The 21,252-nt window shown below is 37.5% G+C and overlaps 1 long non-coding RNA gene across 1 annotated transcript; it reads left to right on the top strand.

The window, feature by feature from the left end:
• The first annotated feature begins 509 nt into the window (after positions 1-509).
• Positions 510-4,886, top strand: LOC136867082 (uncharacterized). The gene is made up of 2 exons (XR_010859617.2): positions 510-551; positions 4,664-4,886. It is a non-coding gene; the product is annotated as an uncharacterized lncRNA (long non-coding RNA).
• Positions 4,887-21,252: the final 16,366 nt, after the last annotated feature.

Here is a 21,252-nt window from a genome sequence, read left to right as displayed (position 1 = left end):
ATTATGGCTGTGAACCTTTGGACTGAGTAGCGGTCGTGTGGTGGAGCAATTCTCATCAGAGCTGTAGCGCCAAGAGGTTTGGTTTGGTTGATATGTTGACCATAGATGAGCAAATTCGAGTTTCTCAAAGATTTCAAATTGCCACTGCCTTGCTAAGTCAATTGAATATCGCCCTAAAATGCTCAGGGATTAATTATTACTGCTAATATTTTATTAATGTTATCAAAGTATGTGGTATGTAATTTTCGACAGGACATAGAAGAGCTACATAAAATATCAGGAAATTGCACTATTGTGCGGTGTTTAATACCTGACTACTATTTCCTTGAGCGTGCCTAGTGGATTAACCTTAGCCTTCATATGAAACTAGTAGGAAGCCATTAACATACTAGATCATTTCACTAGCAATATTAGCGAAGTATTTCATCATACATATCACATACTTCCCCTCCAGTTGTCAGTGTGGAGTATATAAATGTGGTGTAGTCCGTTTAAGAGCATCAGTACAGATTACAGTGTAACAGAAACACATTACCGCAATGTACAAGTTCGTAAGTAATGTCTGGGTTTCACAGGATCATTGATACTGAAGGGAACAGGCAAGATGCAGAAGATAATTCCTCCCATGCCTGCAAAAGATTTATTTTTCAAGTATTTAGTCCAAGATATTGCTGGTGCATTCGAATGTGAACGAACAATATTGCGATGATTACTCCAGTGTCTTGGCTCACTGAGTCAAGAGGTCACGTTGAGATTAACGTCCTCCTATCCTTTATGGCCTTTCACGATAATCTGGTGTTGGCCTTAAGCCTAGTTTCATGGCAGGATGGCCTTTCTGACGCCAACCTTTCGTATAGGGATGTATTCATTTTTGTGAATTTCTATAGTGGTTGTTAGCATAACATGCTGTGTGTACAAACGGATGGGTGTTATAAGGATCAAATTCAGCCCAACCCCGAGCTATAGGAATTAAAGAATTGCGGGTAAAATACGAAGCCTGACCGTGAATCGAACCGAGGATCACCTTAGCCTAAGTTAACTGTACTGACCTTTCAGCCAAGGAGTTGCACTCGATTTAAGCATAATAAAATAGACAAAGTGAAGTTATATGTAAGGAAAAAAAGATCATGTTATGGGGGAGATACTGTTTTCACCAGCTTAGGTTTACTATTAAACCTTTCATGTCATTCAGTTACGAGTACCAATGAAACAGATTTGGCATACTAAATACATATTCATTCCCATTTAATATATAAAATAATGTTCTGTTTTTGAGAAGTTCGCCAATTACCTGTAAATGGTTATCAAATTTGTATATTACGTATCTTTCTGCAGCTAAATTTTTTGAGTCATAAATTGAAGGTCTCGCCCGGAATAAGGGTCTATGCCACGAAACTAAAATGTTCAGGAAACAGAAGAAACGTCTGAATAACGGGAAAATGAAAAGTATATATTTTGAATTAAATCAGAATGCTTAAAGACCACTTGAAAACCGAATGATCACAAATTAACCTTATTAATGCAGTAAAAAAGCACTTTCTCATTTTGAAATCATGGAATAAGGGTCTAAACCACATTTTCACAGTTTAATAAATTGTTACTTATTGCGAGATGAATCACTTCAAATCATTATAGAATCCTCTGAATTCTTGAGACATATAGTCACACATCTTCAGTAGGTCATTCTTTTTTTCCTTCTTAATGGGCAGTGTTGAGCCGTACAGTTGTGGCAATTCTTGAGGCAGGAATAGTGGCTGATATCGTCTGTTCTTGACACCTTTAACCAAGGCATATCTTTCTCGAGGAGCAATCAAATTGTGGCATCTTCGCATAAACACAGATGTGGGGTCACCTTCAGAAACGTTCAGTCACATTCCTTCAGTAACCTTGAATTTAAGGTCTTTGACCAACATTTCGCGTCTTTGAAGTCAGAACTCTGGACAGACAGACTAAACATGCCTGAAAAAGTTATTTTACATACCTGCAGTGAACTACTGTCACTACCTTTTGCTGGAACATGGTATTCAAAAGAATGTTTCCGACGTGAAGTGGCATCTGTTCTCTGATTACACCTCTTTTTCGGTTCAGAGATTTTGAGGCACTTATTCACAAGAAACAAAGACTGCTCATTAAGGTCCATGGTGTAGTATTCTGTACACTACTCCTTCTTTTCACAGTCAGTGAGCTGAATACACCCATTCTCGTTACAGAGCTCTGGATCATACACACGACCCCGAAACAACGAAGAAGCAGAAAATTATTATAATGATATACCGGTACCCTGTACCATTCTTTTTGTTATTTGCTTTACGTCGCACCGACACAGGTAGGTCTTGTGGCGCCGATGGGATAGGAAAGGCCTAGGAATGGGAGGGAAGCAGCCGTGGCCTTAATGAAGGTACATCCCCAGCATTTGCCTGGTGTGAAAATGGGAAACCACGGAAAACACTCTTCAGGGCTGCCGACAGTGGGGTTCGAACACACTATCTCCCGATTACTGGATACTGGCCGCACTTAAGGGACTTCAGCTATCGAGCTTGGTCTATACCATTGTACCGTAATGATAATTAAATGAATGGTTTGTATAAGGCATTATGTAACAGTGACTAAATTTATTCCGGGAGAATACACAGACATTAACATTTATTAACATATTATTGAATAATAATAATAATGAAAATAATAATATATAATGTAATATATATTATTATTATTATTATTATTATTATTATTATTATTATTATTATTATTATTATTATTATTATTATTATTATTATTATTATTATTATTATTATTATTATTGACGGATTAAGGGGGAGTACATTCTTGTTTTCATCATACCTGCTGGAATTCCGTAGATGTTGGCGAAGAGCATTCAATTCATTACACAATTGTCCGGCTCAATGGCTAAATGGTTAGCGTGCCGGCCTTTGGTCCCAGGAGTACCGGGTTCAATTCCCGGCAGGGTCGGGAATTTTAACCATCATTGGTTAATTTCGCTGGCACTGGGGCTGGGTGTATGTGTCGTCTTCATTATAATTTCATCTTCATCACGACGCGCAGGTCACCTACGGGTGTCAAGTCAAAAGACCTGCACCGGCGAGCCGAACATGTCCTCGGACACTCCCAGCACTAAAAGCCATACGCCATTTCACTTCATTATACAATTCAATCACTTATTCATTCATACATGCATTCATTCATTCATTCATTCATTCATTCATCATTCATTCATTCAATCAGTCAGTCAGTCAGTCAGTCAGTCAGTCAGTGAGTCATGCATAATAACCCATCAGGCAAATCATCCAATTAGTCGTTAATTAATTCATTCATTCGTTCATTCATTCACAATGCCTATTCTAAGTCATGTATAAAATTGTTCAGGCTAGTGACACAATTAAATACTTGCACTAACAAGAATTATAGTGGTGATTTACAAAAACGATAACGTCTAAGAGAAAAATGAAATAGTAAAAAAATCTTAGACTACAATTGAGTGATTGGGGTTGGTTATTGAGTAGATATAATTGTAATGTGCAAGGCTGTAAAAGATAAATTAATTGTAACAAAATATTACATGCATCATATAACTTGGATTGCGATAAATTATTACTCTTCCCAAATTTGCTGGCGATCCGGAACTAGGGGATGGGATTATTCTGTTCTATTCTATTCTATTCTATTCTATTCTATTCTATTCTATTCTATTCTATTCTATTCTATTCTATTCTCAATACATTCTAAGAAAAGTAATAAATTGGAAAATTCCATTTTTGTTCTGTAAAATGTTCTCTGTCCCCCTTTAAACGAAATGGTTCAATTTTGTTGTGTAATACTATACGTTATATCGTCATTGCCGGGACGAAACCTCCTATGTGATAACATTTTTGGAGATATACTGACCCGCAGCACATACATTATGTAGAGCGAGAATGCCTTGACAATATTCACACACCTTACCATACCATACTTACCATGCTGTATAGTAGGGATGTTTTCATCACGTATTTACGCACTCCTACAGTATAATGCATTTAAGGTTCATTTTCCTTTATACACTAGCACAGGAAAGTGAACACAACGAAAATTGTTCTGATGGGCTGCATATCAAAATGTGGCTAGGAGGCGTGACCATTCTTAAGGAAAATAATGGGTAGAAAGAGCATTGCGAGATACGAGGTTTTAGAAGTAAGCCGTCGATATGCTGTGTGATTTACTGTATGTACTGTTCAACGGATGAAAGGGTTTATTTTCTAATTGTTGGGTTTTCTAGGCTGATTCTAATTGTGTTTATGAATGAGATTTTATGTTGCTATCAACTGCTTTTTCAATGACCACCTTCAACAGCAGAGTGAACATGGATTAATCCCTTGTATTTTTTTGCCATCAGTTCCTAATGGATGTCCATACTGAAGATTGTAGGTGTTATTCTTGCAAGGATATATTACATATTCTGAGGAACAAATACTCGTCTTACATCAAGTCAAAGAATATTACTGGCGTCTTCGAAAACCATAAAATATAGTTAGTGGGACGTAGAACAAGTAAAGGTTTTATTAAGAATGTCACGACTTTAGAGATTAACGTGAATATCTTGTTAGGTGACATAATATCTCATAGATGAACATTTCAGTTTGACTATTAATGACATTTTGTCTTCCAGTTGATCTTCCTCGCTCTCGTGGCTGTAGCCTACGGAGGTATCATTGGAGCACCACTCGCTGCTCCTGCGTTAGTTGCCGCCGGCCCCGTTGTGATCGCTGGGCCCGCTCCTCTCGCAGTTGCTGCGCACGGCGCTGTAATCACACCTGGACTGCACGTCAAGACTATTATTGGTTAATTGTTTAAAACGGCCTTTCATTTCTGACAATAAAAGTTTAAATACATTTCTAGTAACATATTTGTCCTTTTCCTTTATTGCATGCATTACATAATCTATTTAGTTTCCCTTGAGCCTTATAAAACAACTTTTATGTGTAAGCAAATTTTCCGCAATTCTTTTACCTACCCAATGATATCAAATACGAGTTTACAATATTTCCCGATATTTAGTCATTCTTCTTTCGTGCCAGCAATGAACATAGAATGCTACTTGGTACTCTATACTTTATGTTAACAACAGATGTTCATTTAAATGTCTCTCATTAGCTTGACATATCTAAACGAACTGCGAGTTGGACAGTTTTCAGTAGTAAGACCTATTACCGACAGACTATTAAGGAATGCCAAATTACCGTAGTTTCATATCCCTAATAGGCTGGATTTCCTCTGTGATAATGCTTTTAAAAGAAATTATGTTTGGAATTGCTGTTTTCAGAGAGATCTACACATTTAAATTTCAATCATTGTAAGTAGAATCTTCGTTTAATATTACATTGTTATATATACGAAAAGAAACTTAAAAGGTTGAGCACATTCAGAGGATTGCGCAGAACTGAATCCCTGCGAAAAATCGAGTAAAATTCTTCACTAAGATCGACAGAAGCCGAATAAAGTATTACATTTCGGGTTGCGATTGACAAAATATTCAAGTGGCTAATGTGTACGGTTATCATAATATATATTAACTAGCAAATGTACCCGTGCTTCGCTACGGTATTCTACATTGTATTCGAATATCGAAGTAAATACTCTATATGCAGTAAATAAGATTGTTTTAAAATTGCAGGTCTCTTAGCGTTTTCCGAGAAACAGCATGGGGAGGTCCCCATTCGCTGTTTCCAATGTAAAGTGTTTGTTACGGATTTGTGATATAATGGCAGGCTCACTTGCCTACTGCCATTCACAATCGAGTTGGGAAGTTTACATTATAATTGCAGGCCCCATTGTCTACTGCAGGGTCACAATTGATTTGAGGAGTTTTCGTTGCAATGGCAGCTCCCTTTCCAAATTCCAGACAGATAACAGTTGAGTAGTTTTTATTATAATGGCGGGCAACTACCCTAATATCAGTCGAAATTGAGTTGTGCAGTTATCATTATAATATCAGGCCCCTTTTCCTACTGCCAGCCAGATTACTGCCAGTCACACCAAGTTGTTGAGCTTCCATCAAAATAGCAGGCCATTATGCCTAATGCCAGTCACATTTTAGATGAGGGCATTTGTTTATAATGGTGGGCACCCCTGCCTACTGCCAAACACAATCGGGTAGGGAAGTTTTGAAAAAAACTTCATGCTCCCTTGCCTTCTGCAAGTCAAATCGAGAAGTGAACTAATCATTACAATCGCAGGCCTTCCTTACTAATGCCAGTTACACAGGAGTTGGAGAAGGACCCCATTCCTACTGCCAGTCAAAGTCGGCGTGGGAATACTGATTACAATAGCAGACACATCCATTCTCGATCGCTACAAATCGACATCAGTGAATATGTATAGATCGACATACGAAAGTATATGCGTGTTTACAACATTCCAGACCTTCGATTACAGATGAACTGCTGCTAAACGTGCGTCATATCGACAAAGTATTACACCATAAGACGCCGGATTTAGTGGCCTAAATGTCTGGTCCTATGATATCTCATCTATTCATGGGTCAGATTGAGTTGGCAACGTTGAACAGTGTAAAGTTTTGTAAGATTATCTCACATTGCATTACTTTTCGGATAATTATGTGACTGCTACATACATAGCATTTGTCTCATATATGGCTACTGGATGGGCCAATTTTCTTGAAGAGTTTGATGATTTTATATTTCCTATAAGTGATTGAAAGTATGAACTATGCATGCGAAAAGTCCGAATTTACTTAACATCCATTAATAGAGGAAAATCAAACGTAAAAGGGATACAGATACGACAAAAAATCATAAGACCATATTGAACAGAGAGTGTGCAATCCATTATGTGATAGGACTTTCCGAAGGTCTGCACCATCATTAAAATTGCCTCCATATTTCGACCTTCTTCAGGGATAAAAAGGGAAAAATTTTAAGATCATGGAAGTTTTCCGTCCGTTACAGGCTTAAACGTATAATTTTGTCAAATTTCAATTCTTCTTCTTCGTCTGGCAGATTATGCAACAATCTTGATTTTGGGCGAGGAGGGTAAAATATAGGACTTTCAGGAAACTAAACCAAAAAAATATGCAGATGGTCATTATTACCCCTTAAACGGAAACCTGTACGAAAATTTCGCCAAAATAGTCAATGTAGAGGCACACAGTCGTTACGATTCTATTTATGTAAGATAGATAAGGAAATTGCTCCACGTACAACACTTTTTGGGCTATGTCCTCTGGACTTAACGTGAAAACTGACCATTCGTGATATCTCCATTATTAATCCTCCTGACGAAGAAATACACACGAAAAAAAAGTTTTAGAGATGGAATTCCATCACGTTTGGTCGATTTCCAGTCAGGTTGGTCTTGTACTGTATATATTATGGAAGAGTAAAATCACCATTTAGGTTCCCTATAAACCGCCAGTTCATTCCGGGAACATGAAATGTTATTGACCCTTAAAACCTACCTTTGGACAGGTGGATGCTAAATATAAATTTTGGTTCGAATATCTTCAGTATATTTCAAGTTTTAAGAAATACGCTTTACACGCATCCACTCTTGAGTCAAGTCCGATGGGACTTGTACCGAAAAAACGGTCCGTTAATGATATTAATCCTCGTATCGAAACGATACACATGAGAAAAAAAAAGGTTCAGAATTTAATTTCCATTAAGGCAGGTAGATATCCATTAAGTTTGGTTGTGTACATTTTGTGGGAGTGCAAAATCACTGTTTCGCTCCCAGTCATTTCATGGATTTAGAAACAATATTTGCCCTAAAACCTCCCCCAGGACAGGTGGATTCTAAATATGAAGTTTTGTGGAAATATATCCAGTAGATTCTAGCACTCGCGTACATGCGGAGTAATTTAGGAAGAAAATAATACAGTTAAGAAAGTTGAAATTAATGGAAAATGAATTATAATATAACTGAGGACAGCCGGATAACGACAAATATGTAAATGCCAAGTGAATGTATTGGAAAATCAAATGCCCCTCAATAAATTATGCCGGTGTGAGTTATGCATATAATAGAGCGGTAACAGAGGAGAAATTTAGGCCCAGTGATTCTAAGGTAAACAGATAATCTCTTCGAGGGCCGTTATAACCTCGAACGATATTCCGCCAATATCCCGTAGATAGGCCGATTGACGCCTCTCTTGCCTTCTACCCAAGGAGCAACCACGAATTTAAAAGCATGATGAGGAAAATGGCAATACGTTACTTCCCTGATGGCAAGCAGTCAGAGACATTGCCATGGTAACCCTTAGGTTCGCTGTCGGTCTGTCGGTCACTCAATGCAGAGCATGATACCCGTAGAAAATAGTAATTTTTTCCGTCTTGTGAAGAGTAAGGTAAATTATGAACATAACTAAAGTTGTTTATAATGAAGATACGTTTCACGTACGGTCCACGGAGTTTACAGAAAATCAATAGTATGAGAGGAAATGGAGGAAAACCTTTCTGGTTTTCCTATAAACCCCCGTCTATTCAAAGTTATATGCATATCGAAACCTTCACCGGGATGAGTATACTCTAAATATAAAGTTTGGTTGAGATCTATCCAGCCGTTTCGACGTGATGGTGGAACAGAATAACAGACAAACATACAAACAAACAAACAAACAAACAAACAAACAAACAAACAAACAAACAAACAGACAAAGAGAGAAACGGACACGAAAAGTAAAAACCACCGATTCGGTCTTGAGTTGACCTAAAACGGGTAAATATCTGAAAAATGGGCAAAACAAAAAAATTACACACAGCGGACCCCCTACAACTTTATTTATATAGATTTAAATATGTGTTAGAATAACTTCATATGGAAGGAATTGATTTTTTCTGGAAAGTGCTGGGTGTTGACTTTATCGTTATTTACAAAATCAATTCTTTCGAACGAGTTCTCGGTCTTTTATTTTCCCCTAATTCGACCAAGTGCTTCAGTTCTAAGCTTTGCTCAACAGTCATTAGTGAATTTCATAAATGTGATACTTTTTATTCGATTCCTTTCAACCATGAAGACTGGAATAAAGTATGCAAGAACGTAGATGGACCAAGTTTGGTTAATTTACTCTCTAAAAGTATTAGAGTGAGACTGAGTTAACGGATCACCTGAACAGAAGCTACGCAGTCTGATATTATCAGCCGAGTAAGTATCTCGTTTTATGCCTTCAAGGTGGTCATTTTTACCGCAGTACATCATATTACATGATTTTCTTATTTACTATTCGAAAACTGTTACGAAAAATGAACTTGAATAGTTCTACAATAAGCAAGATATTTCCTTTATTTTTCAGTATTTTTCTAAATGCCCACTAAATTTCATTAAGGATATATGCAATTTTAATGTCACCTGATTGTTGGTATATAAAGTACATTATATTACCATACTCTTCTGTGAATTGTTGTGGATGATTATATTGCCTCATCACATAATTCGATTTGATTGTTAATTCAATTATTTCGAGTTAATTCTGCAAAGTAGACGCTCAAAGTAACACATTATATAATAGACTGCACTGTGATGCATAATGTGTATACAGCTCTAACGTTGACAGTTATGCAATAACAGTAAATTTATATTCCACATTTAAAGCGATAAACTTGCTACAGCCTCGTTTAGCTGTTGTCAACCTCTTGGACATGATCCACTGATGGACAGTCTTGTCACTCCTTGTACCCGAAAGGTAACAGGTGCACATATTTTTATTTTTTTTTATTTTTGCGTTTGCTGAGGAATATTTTAATCTTCAAAGTTAAAATAGCTTTCAGCGTGTTACATTTACCGATAATTCTGAATTGAATCTAACACATTAACACTCATTACGTCATGTGGATTACCATAATTGAATTTACAGCGTGGTCGGAAACAACTTGAAGGGGGTATAAGATCGTAAGAGGGTTGGTGGCATTGATAACTAATTTGAAATAAATAATTTTCTATCTCGTGCCGTTGTCATTTGCTGCTGAAATTAGCCAATGAGATCGCTTCCCACGAGAATTCAAATGGGCTTTGCGAGGTGGTGTTGATAAATCTGCTCGCGGCTTGACAGCACCAATCGAAAATTCTTCGGTGGAGGAGTTTTGACACGGAACTCCGACCTTATACGATCCTGCCGTATCATGAACGCTAAGGGAACACCGCTGAAACCCACGGTGTATTTGCATTTGATACTGATTTCGCAGCATAGCTCTCAACCCAGTCTTAAGCCTTATGCAGATTTAATAACATCGCATCACAAAGCCCATTTAATTTTGACCGTGAAGTGATGTGATTGGCTAACTTCAGCAGATGATAAAATGACAACGCCACAAGATATCGAATATTGTTTTTCAAATTATTTATCAGTATGACAAATTTTCCGACGCAATTCTACCCGATTCATGTTTCCGAACTCTCTGTATAAACAGTATGTAGTGAAAACGATTCTATATTTTAACATTCAAAGCTGTATGATGTGCAGATTTTTGGTTACGATTTTAACTTCAAGGAGGGAACTTGCCGTTAGATAAAACCAAGTAGTTGAAATTTGCTAAGAATGTTTGGAATACTCAGTACTTCACGGCTATTTATATGACAATTTTTTAATATTTGTGCAGTTTGATGATTGCTATAACTGAAAAGTTAAAATGATTTTTATCGTAGAAACTTTGTCGTCATCCACAATCCAGTTAAATGTTCTATTATAAAATGTATACTTTGTGTTTATAGGAATTGGACCAATCATTGTTTCTGCCGGAGTTACGGCATTAATTTTCTTCTCCAATCAGCTATTTTGCATGAGGGGCTCAAAAATTGATTTTTTCTTTCATTCTGGTGAAGTAGTCAGGTTTTCGATTATTAATCATTCCCCACTGATCTACGGGTATATTCCCCATCAGTTGTTCACCTGGAGTTTCTTTCATTTCAAAGAACTTGTAAATGATTCCAATTCCTAATTCCTCTTATGAATACTATTATAAATATTAGTATAAAGTACCGCCTTCCTACCGTATACTGCACTAAATTAATTAATTTAGCACAATAACCTTTATGAAACGTGTTAAATCGCAGTGATTATGGATTTCGCTCGAGAAAGATCCTATGGGGCTAAGGAAAAGGACGAACGGACAAACCAGTGAAAATATCTGCAAACTGTCCTGAATATTATCTTTATTTTCTAATAAAGCAACACTTCCTGTTAGTGAACAAACTATAGTTTTATGTTTACGTTTATAAAGTTTGGACATACTCACTTGTATGAGAATTTTGTTAAAAATTGGCTAAGAAAATGCAGATAAGTATCGTCAATTGCTGACACACTCATTGGTGATAGGGTGCGGCTAGTAAATTCACCATCTCTCTACTTTTACTGTATTGAAATCATGGTTTATGGATGTTTTTGACGTTATGTATGACAAGAAACAGGACAATATATTTTGCTCATAAATATTACCTTGACCTATAATTCATTTCAAATGACTGCTAAGTTAGTACTCCAATATTGTAACAGCACATTTATCTTTAAATATACTTCGGCTTTATCATATACAGTTTTAATCCTAGATTTGTTTCAATATTGAATAAAGTTTTAATACCATTGATACATCTCTTCCTTAGTGTACTTAAAGAAATAAGCACACCTGCTACCTCCCCTACCTACTTTAGTTAAGTTGCACTTTTTCTTAGATGCCATATTTTCTATCTATCTAACAATATCCGTATTATTGATCTTAAAAGTCAGGAACTTCCGAAATATTCTCGTATGTTACCGCTTATCCAAACCAAGTTAAAGCTATAATTTACCTGTGACCAAGCAAGCAGACTACATGATACAAGCCGAACAGCTTTAAGCTTGCATTCCTGAGATTGTGGGTTTGAATCCCACCATCGGTAACCATGAAGGTTATTTTCCAGGGTTTCCAATTTTCACACCAGTATGCACATTGATTGAGACCTCATTCATTTCCTTTACTGTCCTAGCTCTTTCCTGTTCTATCATTGCCGAAGAGGCACCTGAGTAAGTTTAACGTTAAACTACTAACATCCGGGCCGTGCGGTTAGGGACGCGCAACTGTGAGCTTGCATCCGGGAGATAGCGGGTTCGAACTCCGACAGCCCTAAAGGTGATTATCCTCGGTTTCCATTTTCTCAACAGGCAAATGTTGGTGCTGTATCTTAATTAGGGCCACGGACGTTTCCTTCACATTTCAGGGCCTTCCCTATCCTATCGTCGGCATGAGACCTATCTGTATCGCTGCAACGTAAAGCAAATAAAAAATAAAAAAGCACTAAAAATGAACTTCGCTCTTGTAAATTTTCCCCGTTACATAGAGTACAGATACTTTGGTTGTTCCCCTTCTAGTAGCCTCTTGTGATATGCAGGGGTCACACATAATGCATCGTTTGGCTCTACCCGGAAGGGTGTTAAAGAGTCCAATAAAGTTAAAATAAGTTTATCCACAAAAGAATTGTAAGGCTACTGTATTATGAAAAATATGAAATAAACAAAATAAAATGAAATGCAATGAAAGGGGATTAACTTGATACCAGATTGTGTCGCTTTTAGTTACAGCGAGAAAGCGCACTGTGAGAAGATGATGCTATTGGCCTGGTATACATAAAGGAGCACTAGTTGCCATGGTTTCAATTGTGTCGGAAATTGACGAAGCCAGTTCGAGAAAGAGCCTCAGCTCAAGAACATATCGTCGTTGTCGGGACGAAACCTCCTATGTGTTAATATTTTTGGAGATATACTGACCCGCAGCACATAAATTATGAAGAGCGAGAATGCCTTGGCAACTGTCACACAATATTACACCTTAGATGACAGAACCAGTTCTAAGCTAAAATATTTCACATAGGAGGTTTTGTCCCGGCAACGACGATATCCATGTTATAAGAAATGAAACCACCTGTGTTGCTAATCATAAGCCCATCTTTTAATTTAAAGTATGATATAGATTTTATCTTCTCCTGTTTCTTCACTTATATGTTGAACTTGTGTTTTATCTTACAGTAGAGCGACGGCTGCTGTGCTAAATGATTTTTCGTGCATCCTTGATCATATAGCATCACACAGGAATCTTTCATGTCACTGTAATATAGGTTTTTTTTAAGAGTTGGGGAATTTCAACAGGAACATTCAGAAAAATCTATATACATTTTACTACACAGGTTATTTCTTAAACAAACAAGCGATTTTTAAACCAACTTCCAGAGACAAAATATTTGGAGAGAGGCTCATGAAGTTCCTGGATACAATTAATTTAAAATGCACTAAAGTATAATTTTGAACATAATGCTAGATATTTGTGAATGTAAACCCCCTGCTGCCTTCAGTGTAAAAGCAGAAGAATATGCATATTAATAGTGTTTGTTAAAATTTTAAACGTTAATTCAGCTCAGAGTGTTAATTCATCTTGGTCTTATGTTTGTTTTAGTCGTTATTAATACATTAATATGGAAGCATTGCATGCGTCTTGCGAATAACCGTGTGCTGGGCTCTGGTCATGTATCAAGTTTGTTACAAGATGCGAATGAACTTCTGAGGTATTTTAGAGTGTCAACTTCACATCACAAATTACTCGGGATTGAGTTTAATTTAATTTAATTCATTGCTTGCTAAAGGATGTGCATTCCAATTACAGGAGCATTATTTGTAGTACGCAGAGAACTTACAAATACTTATTACTTAATATTACCTAGCCTAACTAAAATCTATTCTAAAGTAATCTAAATCTAATCCTTTTTTTACTAAAAACTGAACTACTTTCTAGACATTCTACATTGCCATAAGAACAAATTTTAACTACATAAATAAAAGTATCACAATTAAGAACAATTACACAGTATACAGTCTACAGCATTAACATTTGGAAGCACAAAAAATCAAAGAACAATACTTTGTTTATTATGACATTAACGGGAATATGAAGGCTGGCAGGTGTGATGCTCCATTCTCACTGCGGGATCAATTACATGGCCTTTCTTGCTGTCATAAATTCTTTCATATATATTGTAATGTTTGTACTGAAATCAAGAGTATTATTTTTTCGAGGTGCACTGTTATACATAGTCTGTAAAGTGGTGAATTTTGATGGGCAGTTGTTCTAGCTTTTGTATTTGAGAATGTTAAATGAAACGTTCCATTTGGGCGTGGCACTTGGAAATTCAAGAGGGAAAGGAACGCAGGATTATCAATTTGCGAATATTAACATATACATTTTAAGGAACGCCATTATTAACATCTCTTGCCGTTGTATCAATTTAAGTAAAGGCAACAGGGTGTTTACAAATAAAAATACGTAAGCTCATGTTGAAAATTATTCTCCAATACATTCTTTAATTGCATATACTAATTTTATGACCCCAATCCTAATGTACTGTCAATGAAAATTGTTCTTCAAAATTCCTTATTATTTAAGAAATATTGCGGTTGATAATGTTATGTGTCTCGCTCTGTATATCGTTTCTGGCCTGTTTTCCCATTTTTTGTGGCTTGGCACTTTGAGTGAATGTGGCGTAATTTTATGGCCGGTTGCTCTTCTTAACGCAACCATTGTGTGGGTTTAAGTAATCGCTATTCGGCTACAAGTTTGTGTGGTAGTTGATAGTTTAATGTGTTGTGTGCTCACGAAGTTGCGTACACGATCACCGAGCCTCAATGCTAGAGGAATAAACCTTACAAATTTAATATTCACCATCCGACAGGGAATCTAATCCGTGACCATCTGAACTGAAGGCTACTGTGCTCGCCATTCAGCTCAGGAGTCAGTCATGTTGTTTACAGTTAATTATTTGATATACTGCATATTATTATACAGTATGTGCAAAATAGTGTCACACATTTACTCCTTTATATTATTTGCTTGACCTCACACTCACCACGTCGCACGAAACAAATTCAGGCTTATGAATTCACTAGCATACGGACATCAAACTGTTCATAACCATCGGTGGAGAGAGGGGGAACACTTGGTACGGGAGTTCTATGACACCTCTGTACTTACCGTACAAGCGGTAGATTATTAGGCAAACAGCTACATGTTGCTACCAACATGCAGAAAGCGACGGGTATACTAGGGACGTTAGTCCTGGGACATCTCTTGTCCTATCGAGCAAGCAATAGATCATTATTTACACCACTAGATGTGACGACTGAGTGCCACTATTGTGGCTCGCAGCAGGCAAAGCGGAAAGGACTGCAAACCACCATAATGGCTCTTAGCACTGAAAGCATGTTCTCATCGTGCCACTACACTGGTTCACAGCAGTAGAGTCACGAGTCACTCTAGTGGCTCACAGAATAACCGGCAGAAACTGTGTAAGCCACCGCAGTGACTACCAGCAATGAAAATAATAATTATGCAGCTCAGCCCCGTTTAAATTCTGTTCATTAGTACAAGAAATAACTTGAGTGAATAGTTCAACTTCCGGTCTTCTGCGAAACTGGCAGAAATTCATAGAAACATAATTTAGTTTTAAACGCGAGCATAGTTTCCTTATCTATATAAATAAAATCGTAAAGACCGAGTGTCTGTACATTGATTATTTTGGCGAAATTTCCGTACAGTTATCCGTTTCAGGTGTAATAATGACCATCTGCATCATTTTTAGCTTTGGTGTCTGTTTGTCTGTTTGTTTGTCTGTTTGTTTGTCTGTTTGTCTGTCCTTCTATAACTTGAAAACAACTGGACATACTTCCACCAAACTTCATATTTAGAATCCACCTGTCCTTGGGTAGGTTTTAGCGCAAATATCGTTTCTAAATCCCTGAACTGAGTGGGGATTTTTATGAAACCGAAACCGTGATTTTGCACTCCCTCAAAGTATACACAACCGAACTTAATGGAAATCTACCTGCCTTAATGAAAATTAATTTCTAAACTATTTTATGTGCATCATTTCGATAACAGGATTTAATAAGGGAGATATCATTAACGGACCTTTTTTCGGTACAAATCCCAGCAGACTTAACCCAAGAGCGAGTGCGTGTAAAGCGTATTTCTTACAACTTGAAAACTACTGAAGATATTTGAACCAAACTTTATATATAGTATCCATCTCTCCAAGGGTAGGTTTCCTTGGTGTCTGTTAGTTAGTTAGTTAGTTAGTTAGTTAGTTAGTTAGTTAGTTAGTTAGTTAGTTAGTTAGTTAGTTTGTTTCTTTGTTTGTTTGTCTGTTGGTCTATTTGTCTTTCTATAACTTGAAAACTACTGGATATATTTCCACCAAACTTTATATTTAGCATCCACCACTCCAAGGGTAGGTTTTAAGGTTTATACAATTTCAAATTCCTGGAATGTACTAGGGTTTTATAGGGGACCGAAATGGTGATTTTTGCTCTCCCACAATATATAAACTACAAGACCAAACTGACTGGAAATCGATCAAATTGTTTGTAAATCCAATTCTAATTTCTTTTTCTCATATGAATTTTTCAACTGGAGGATTAATAAGGGAGATAACATGAAAGTTCAGTTTTCAGGCTAAGTCTAGTGGACATAGCCCAAAAGTTGTTATACGTGGAGCAGATTCCTTATCTATCTAGGTATATCATATCGTAACGACCGTGTGTCTGTGCATTAACTATTTTTGCGAAATTTTCGGACAGCTTTGCGTTTAAGGGGTAATAATGACCACCTGCATACTTTTTAGCTATAGTTTCCTGGAAGTCCTAAATTTTACCCCCCCCCCCCTCCTGGCCCAAAATCAAGATTGCCTCACAATCTGCCACACGAGCTGAATAATTGAAATTAAGCAAATTTATACGTTTTAGCCGGTAACCTACGGAAAACTACCAAGATCTTTAAATATTTCACTTTTTATGCCGAATAATATCGAAATATAGGCAATTTAATGACGGTGCAGACCTTCGTTTCGAGGTATATCGCGGCTAAACGGTAAGTGCTATCACGAAACGGATGGCACGATCTCCGTTCAATTTCGAGTGATCCACAACTTTGGTACTGTGATATTTTGTCGTTTCTCTCTCTCTCACCGTTATAGGGTAGATTTGGCTGTATATTTCGATGGTTCGTAAATTTTGTGCTTTTTACACGTGTATTACTTAGTTTGACACACTTATAGGAGAGGTAGATTCATCGAATTTGGCACGCACATTGACACGACCAATGGCTATATGTGAACCCAATTTCATGATTCTACCTTCCACGAAAAACTTCACAGATCTTTAATTTTTCATTTTTTATCCCCGAAGAATATCAAAATATGGAAGCAATTTTAATGATGGTGCAGACCTTCGTTTCGAGGTATTTCGTGGGATAAACGGGAAGTCCTATCACATAACAGATGGCACAATCTTCGTTGAATTAGGAGTGATCTTCAACCTTGGTCTTATGATTTTTTGTCGTATCTGTATCGCTTATACGTTAGATTAATCTGTGTTTCTCGATTTTAAGTAAATTTGGACTCTTCACCCATATAATTCATACTTTCAATCACTTACAGTAAAGATAGTATGATCAAACTCTACACGAACATTGGCCCACCCAGTACCCATATGTGAGCCAAATGCTATGTCACATAATTATGCGAAAAGTAATGCAGTGTAAGATAATCTTACACAAATTTCAACATATTCAACGTTTCTGACTCAACCTGACCCATGAATAGATGAGATGCGAGAAAATATCATAAGACCAGCCATTTAGATCGCTAAATACTGCGCCTTACGGTACAATCCTTTGTCAATATGACGTACCGTTTAGCAGCAGTTAATCTGTAAATGAAGTTCTGCAATATTGTCAACATTCATGTACTTTCGTATGTCCATCTATATATATTCATTGATGTCGATTTGCAGCGATTGTGAAAGGGTGTGTCTGCTATAGTAATCAGTACTCCCTACACCGACTTTGACTGCTGGCAGTAGGAATGGGGTCCTTCTCCAACTCCTGTGTAACTGGCATTAGTAAGGAGGGCCTACGATTTTAATGAATAATTCACTTCTCGATTTGTCTTGCAGAAGTCAAGGGATCATGCAGTTCTGTTCTAAAGTCCCCTACCCTATTGTGTTTGGCTCTAGACCAGGGTGCCCGCCATTATAAACAAATGTTCCAATCTAAAATTTGACTATCATTAGGCATAGTGGCCTGCTATTTTCATGGAAACTTACTAACTCTGTGTGTCTGGCAGTAAACTGGCTGGCAGCAGTAAAAAGGGCCTGTCATTATAATGATAACTCCACAACTCAATTTTGACTGGTGGTAGGGAAGTTGCCTGCTATTATAATAAAAACTCCTCAACCGTAATCTGTCTGAAAGTAGGAAATGGGTCTGCCATTGTAACTAAAACTTCCTAAATCGATTGTGACCGCGCAGTAGACAATGGGGCCAGCAATTATAATGTAAACTTGCCAACTCGATTGTGAATGGCAGTAGGCAAGTGAGCCTGCCGTTATCATCACAACTCCGCAACCCTCACTTTACATTGGAAACAACGTATGGGGACCTTCCTATGCTATTTCTCGGATAAGGCTAAGAGACATGCAATTTTAAAACAATATCATTTACTGCACGCACAATATTTATGTCGATATCCCTATACAATATAGAATACCGTAGCGAAGCACGGGTACGTTTGCTAGTTATAGATAAGTATTATGAGAAGACAGATTATCATGTTATTTGTTTCGTACTTCTCTATGAAGTCAAACATACCTATATTAGGCCTACACCCGCTTGAGCATTAGCATCTTACCCTTGGTTGAAGAAATGTAAATTGGAAAATTTCTTTACCGGGTTTCAATGGTGTATCATGTTTATATCCGTATCTGAAAAACAGATACATATTTACCTTCATGTACATGGAATGACCAGTCCTGTGCTTATTTTAAATACATGGAATTATTTGAAAATTTCAATAAAAGAGTATTTTTAAAGGAAAAAATCAAACGTTGTAAATAGGGCTACCTTTGTATTGGTACCATTCAGTACAACTCGTCATAATGACTTTAATTGCTGGAAAGTAAAGTATATATTACATCAGATTCAGTAAATTCAATATAAATATCTTTAAACCTACTGATCAACAACAATATTATTCTAATAAAGAATTAGTTAAAATCAACCAATAATTACATTTTGCCTTTATAAAGTTTTTTTAGTGATACGTAATTCTTTTTATTTTATTTTTTTTGCTATTTGCTTTACGTCGCACCGACACAGATATGTCTTATGGCGACGATGGAATAGGAAAGGCCTAGGAATTGGAAGGAAGCGGCCGTGGCCTTAATTAAGGTACAGCCCCGGCATTTGCCTGGTGTGAAAATGGGAAACCACGGAAAACCATCTTCAGGGCTGCCGACAGTGGGGCTCGAACCCACGATCTCCCGATTACTGGATACTGGCCGCACTTAAGCGACTGCAGCTATCGAGCTCAGTGATACGTTATTCTAGTTCGAGAGATTAATCGATTGGTTCACGAACAAAGTTTGAGAAAAGTTGAATGAAGATCAATAGAAGATTAAGAGCAATGAAAAGGTCGTACCATGCAGTAAATGGGCGGTTAAAATAATATTTGCCGTCATGAGGGCGAAATTGTCGCTGCCGAGAGAAACCCTCCTCTGTGAAATATGTTAGCTTAGTACTTTGGCCGGTAAGGTTCTGCCTTCTAAGGTGCAATATTGCGTGAATAATGTCAAGGCATTCCCGCTCTTCATAATGTATGTGCTGCGGGTCAGTATATCTCCAAAAATATTATCACATAGGAGCGTTTGTCCCGGAAACGACGAAATGTTAACCAATAGTTGTGATGTACGGAGTAGGTTGGTGGTAAAACTTGAGCAAGGGTAGGGACTTCTTAAATAGATGGCAAAGGAAAATGCTCAGAAATATATTTGAAACAGTTCAAGAAATGAAGCACGGCTGATCAGAACAAAGTATAACGTCGCTGCCGGGACAAAACCTCCTATGTGAAATAATTTTAGCTTAGTACTTTGGCCGGTAAGGTTCTGTCATCTAAGGTGCAATATCGTGTGCATATTGTCAAGGCATTCTCGCTCTTCACAATATATGTGCTGCGGGTCAGTATATCTCCAAAACATATCACATAGGAGGTTTTGTCCCGGCAACGACGATAAGCTAGTTGACCGGGATCTGTTGAAAGAAGAAGATGAAAGAGGGGTTAAGAAAATATATATAGGCAAACCAGGTGGTGGAAGAATGAGAAGACGTCCCAGAAAACGATGGTTGCAGGATGAGAGAAAGAAGACAGAAAACTCATAATTAATATCCGGAATTTTAGGTGGCATAAACCTTCATTTTAGGTTTCTCGCAAACTTAAAATAGGTTTTCTTTAGGTTTGGCTTCGTGGATGCAGCTAATGAGTCTTCTAAGAATGTTTTATTGGCTGGGTTGGCCTGTACGTAGTATGGGACGTATGCAGACACCAATATCTGGCGTAAGCGAAAGTTAAAATAATCTTTGGGATTGCCATTTGTGGACGAAATATGCGCTTGCATACTGATGCTGCTGGACGTATTTTCCCAGCTACACTAGCAACGTCCACAGCTACAGATTTGTTCTACTTAAGAAGGGATTTCTGCTCACATTTAACCTGAACAAAAATTCAAATCTTACATACACTAAAGTAAGCGTGCCAGGGTACTGCGGTAGAGTTTTTAGGTTCGTTCGGGACATTACTTGCTTGGAGCATGCCTGAGCAAAGACTACTCGATCATCCGTCATACATATTCGATCGGTAGCAAAGCATTTTATTAATAACCATGCTTTAGGCATTGTTTCGCTATACAGCAATTAAAGTTAATAAAGTACGGCAGCAAACATTCACTATTCTTTCTGCCAGCTGTATTCTCTGTGGAGAAAGGAGGCCAACCCGTTACGCTACTCCTGACCTTGTATCAAGGTGTCACCAGATGTCTTATATCCAATGGGAAACATGGGACGTGATCCGTTTATGGCAGTAATCTGAACTATCTCCGTCCTACTGCTTATAGGAGTAGTGAACATCACTTTACGGCAAGTTTCAATAGGAAAAGAGCACTCTCCACTTGAGGAAGATGAGGCAGCTGTTGAGGTTACTGTAGGTGTCAACCCCTCATTTAGGCATGCTTAGGCACAACGAAGTTCGCACACTCTACATCGGGAAGTGTGAAACGAATATATAACTTCAAGTCAAATCAATCACTACTGATCTGCTTTTAAGGCAGTCGCCCAGATGGCATACTTCCTATCTGCAGTTTTCCTAGCCTTTTCTTCAACGGCTGCAAAGAAATTAGAA

Source organism: Anabrus simplex, chromosome 3 (genome assembly GCF_040414725.1).
Source record: "Anabrus simplex isolate iqAnaSimp1 chromosome 3, ASM4041472v1, whole genome shotgun sequence".
Taxonomy (NCBI): Eukaryota; Metazoa; Arthropoda; class Insecta; order Orthoptera; family Tettigoniidae; genus Anabrus; species Anabrus simplex.
This window is presented reverse-complemented; position numbering and strand designations above follow the sequence as displayed.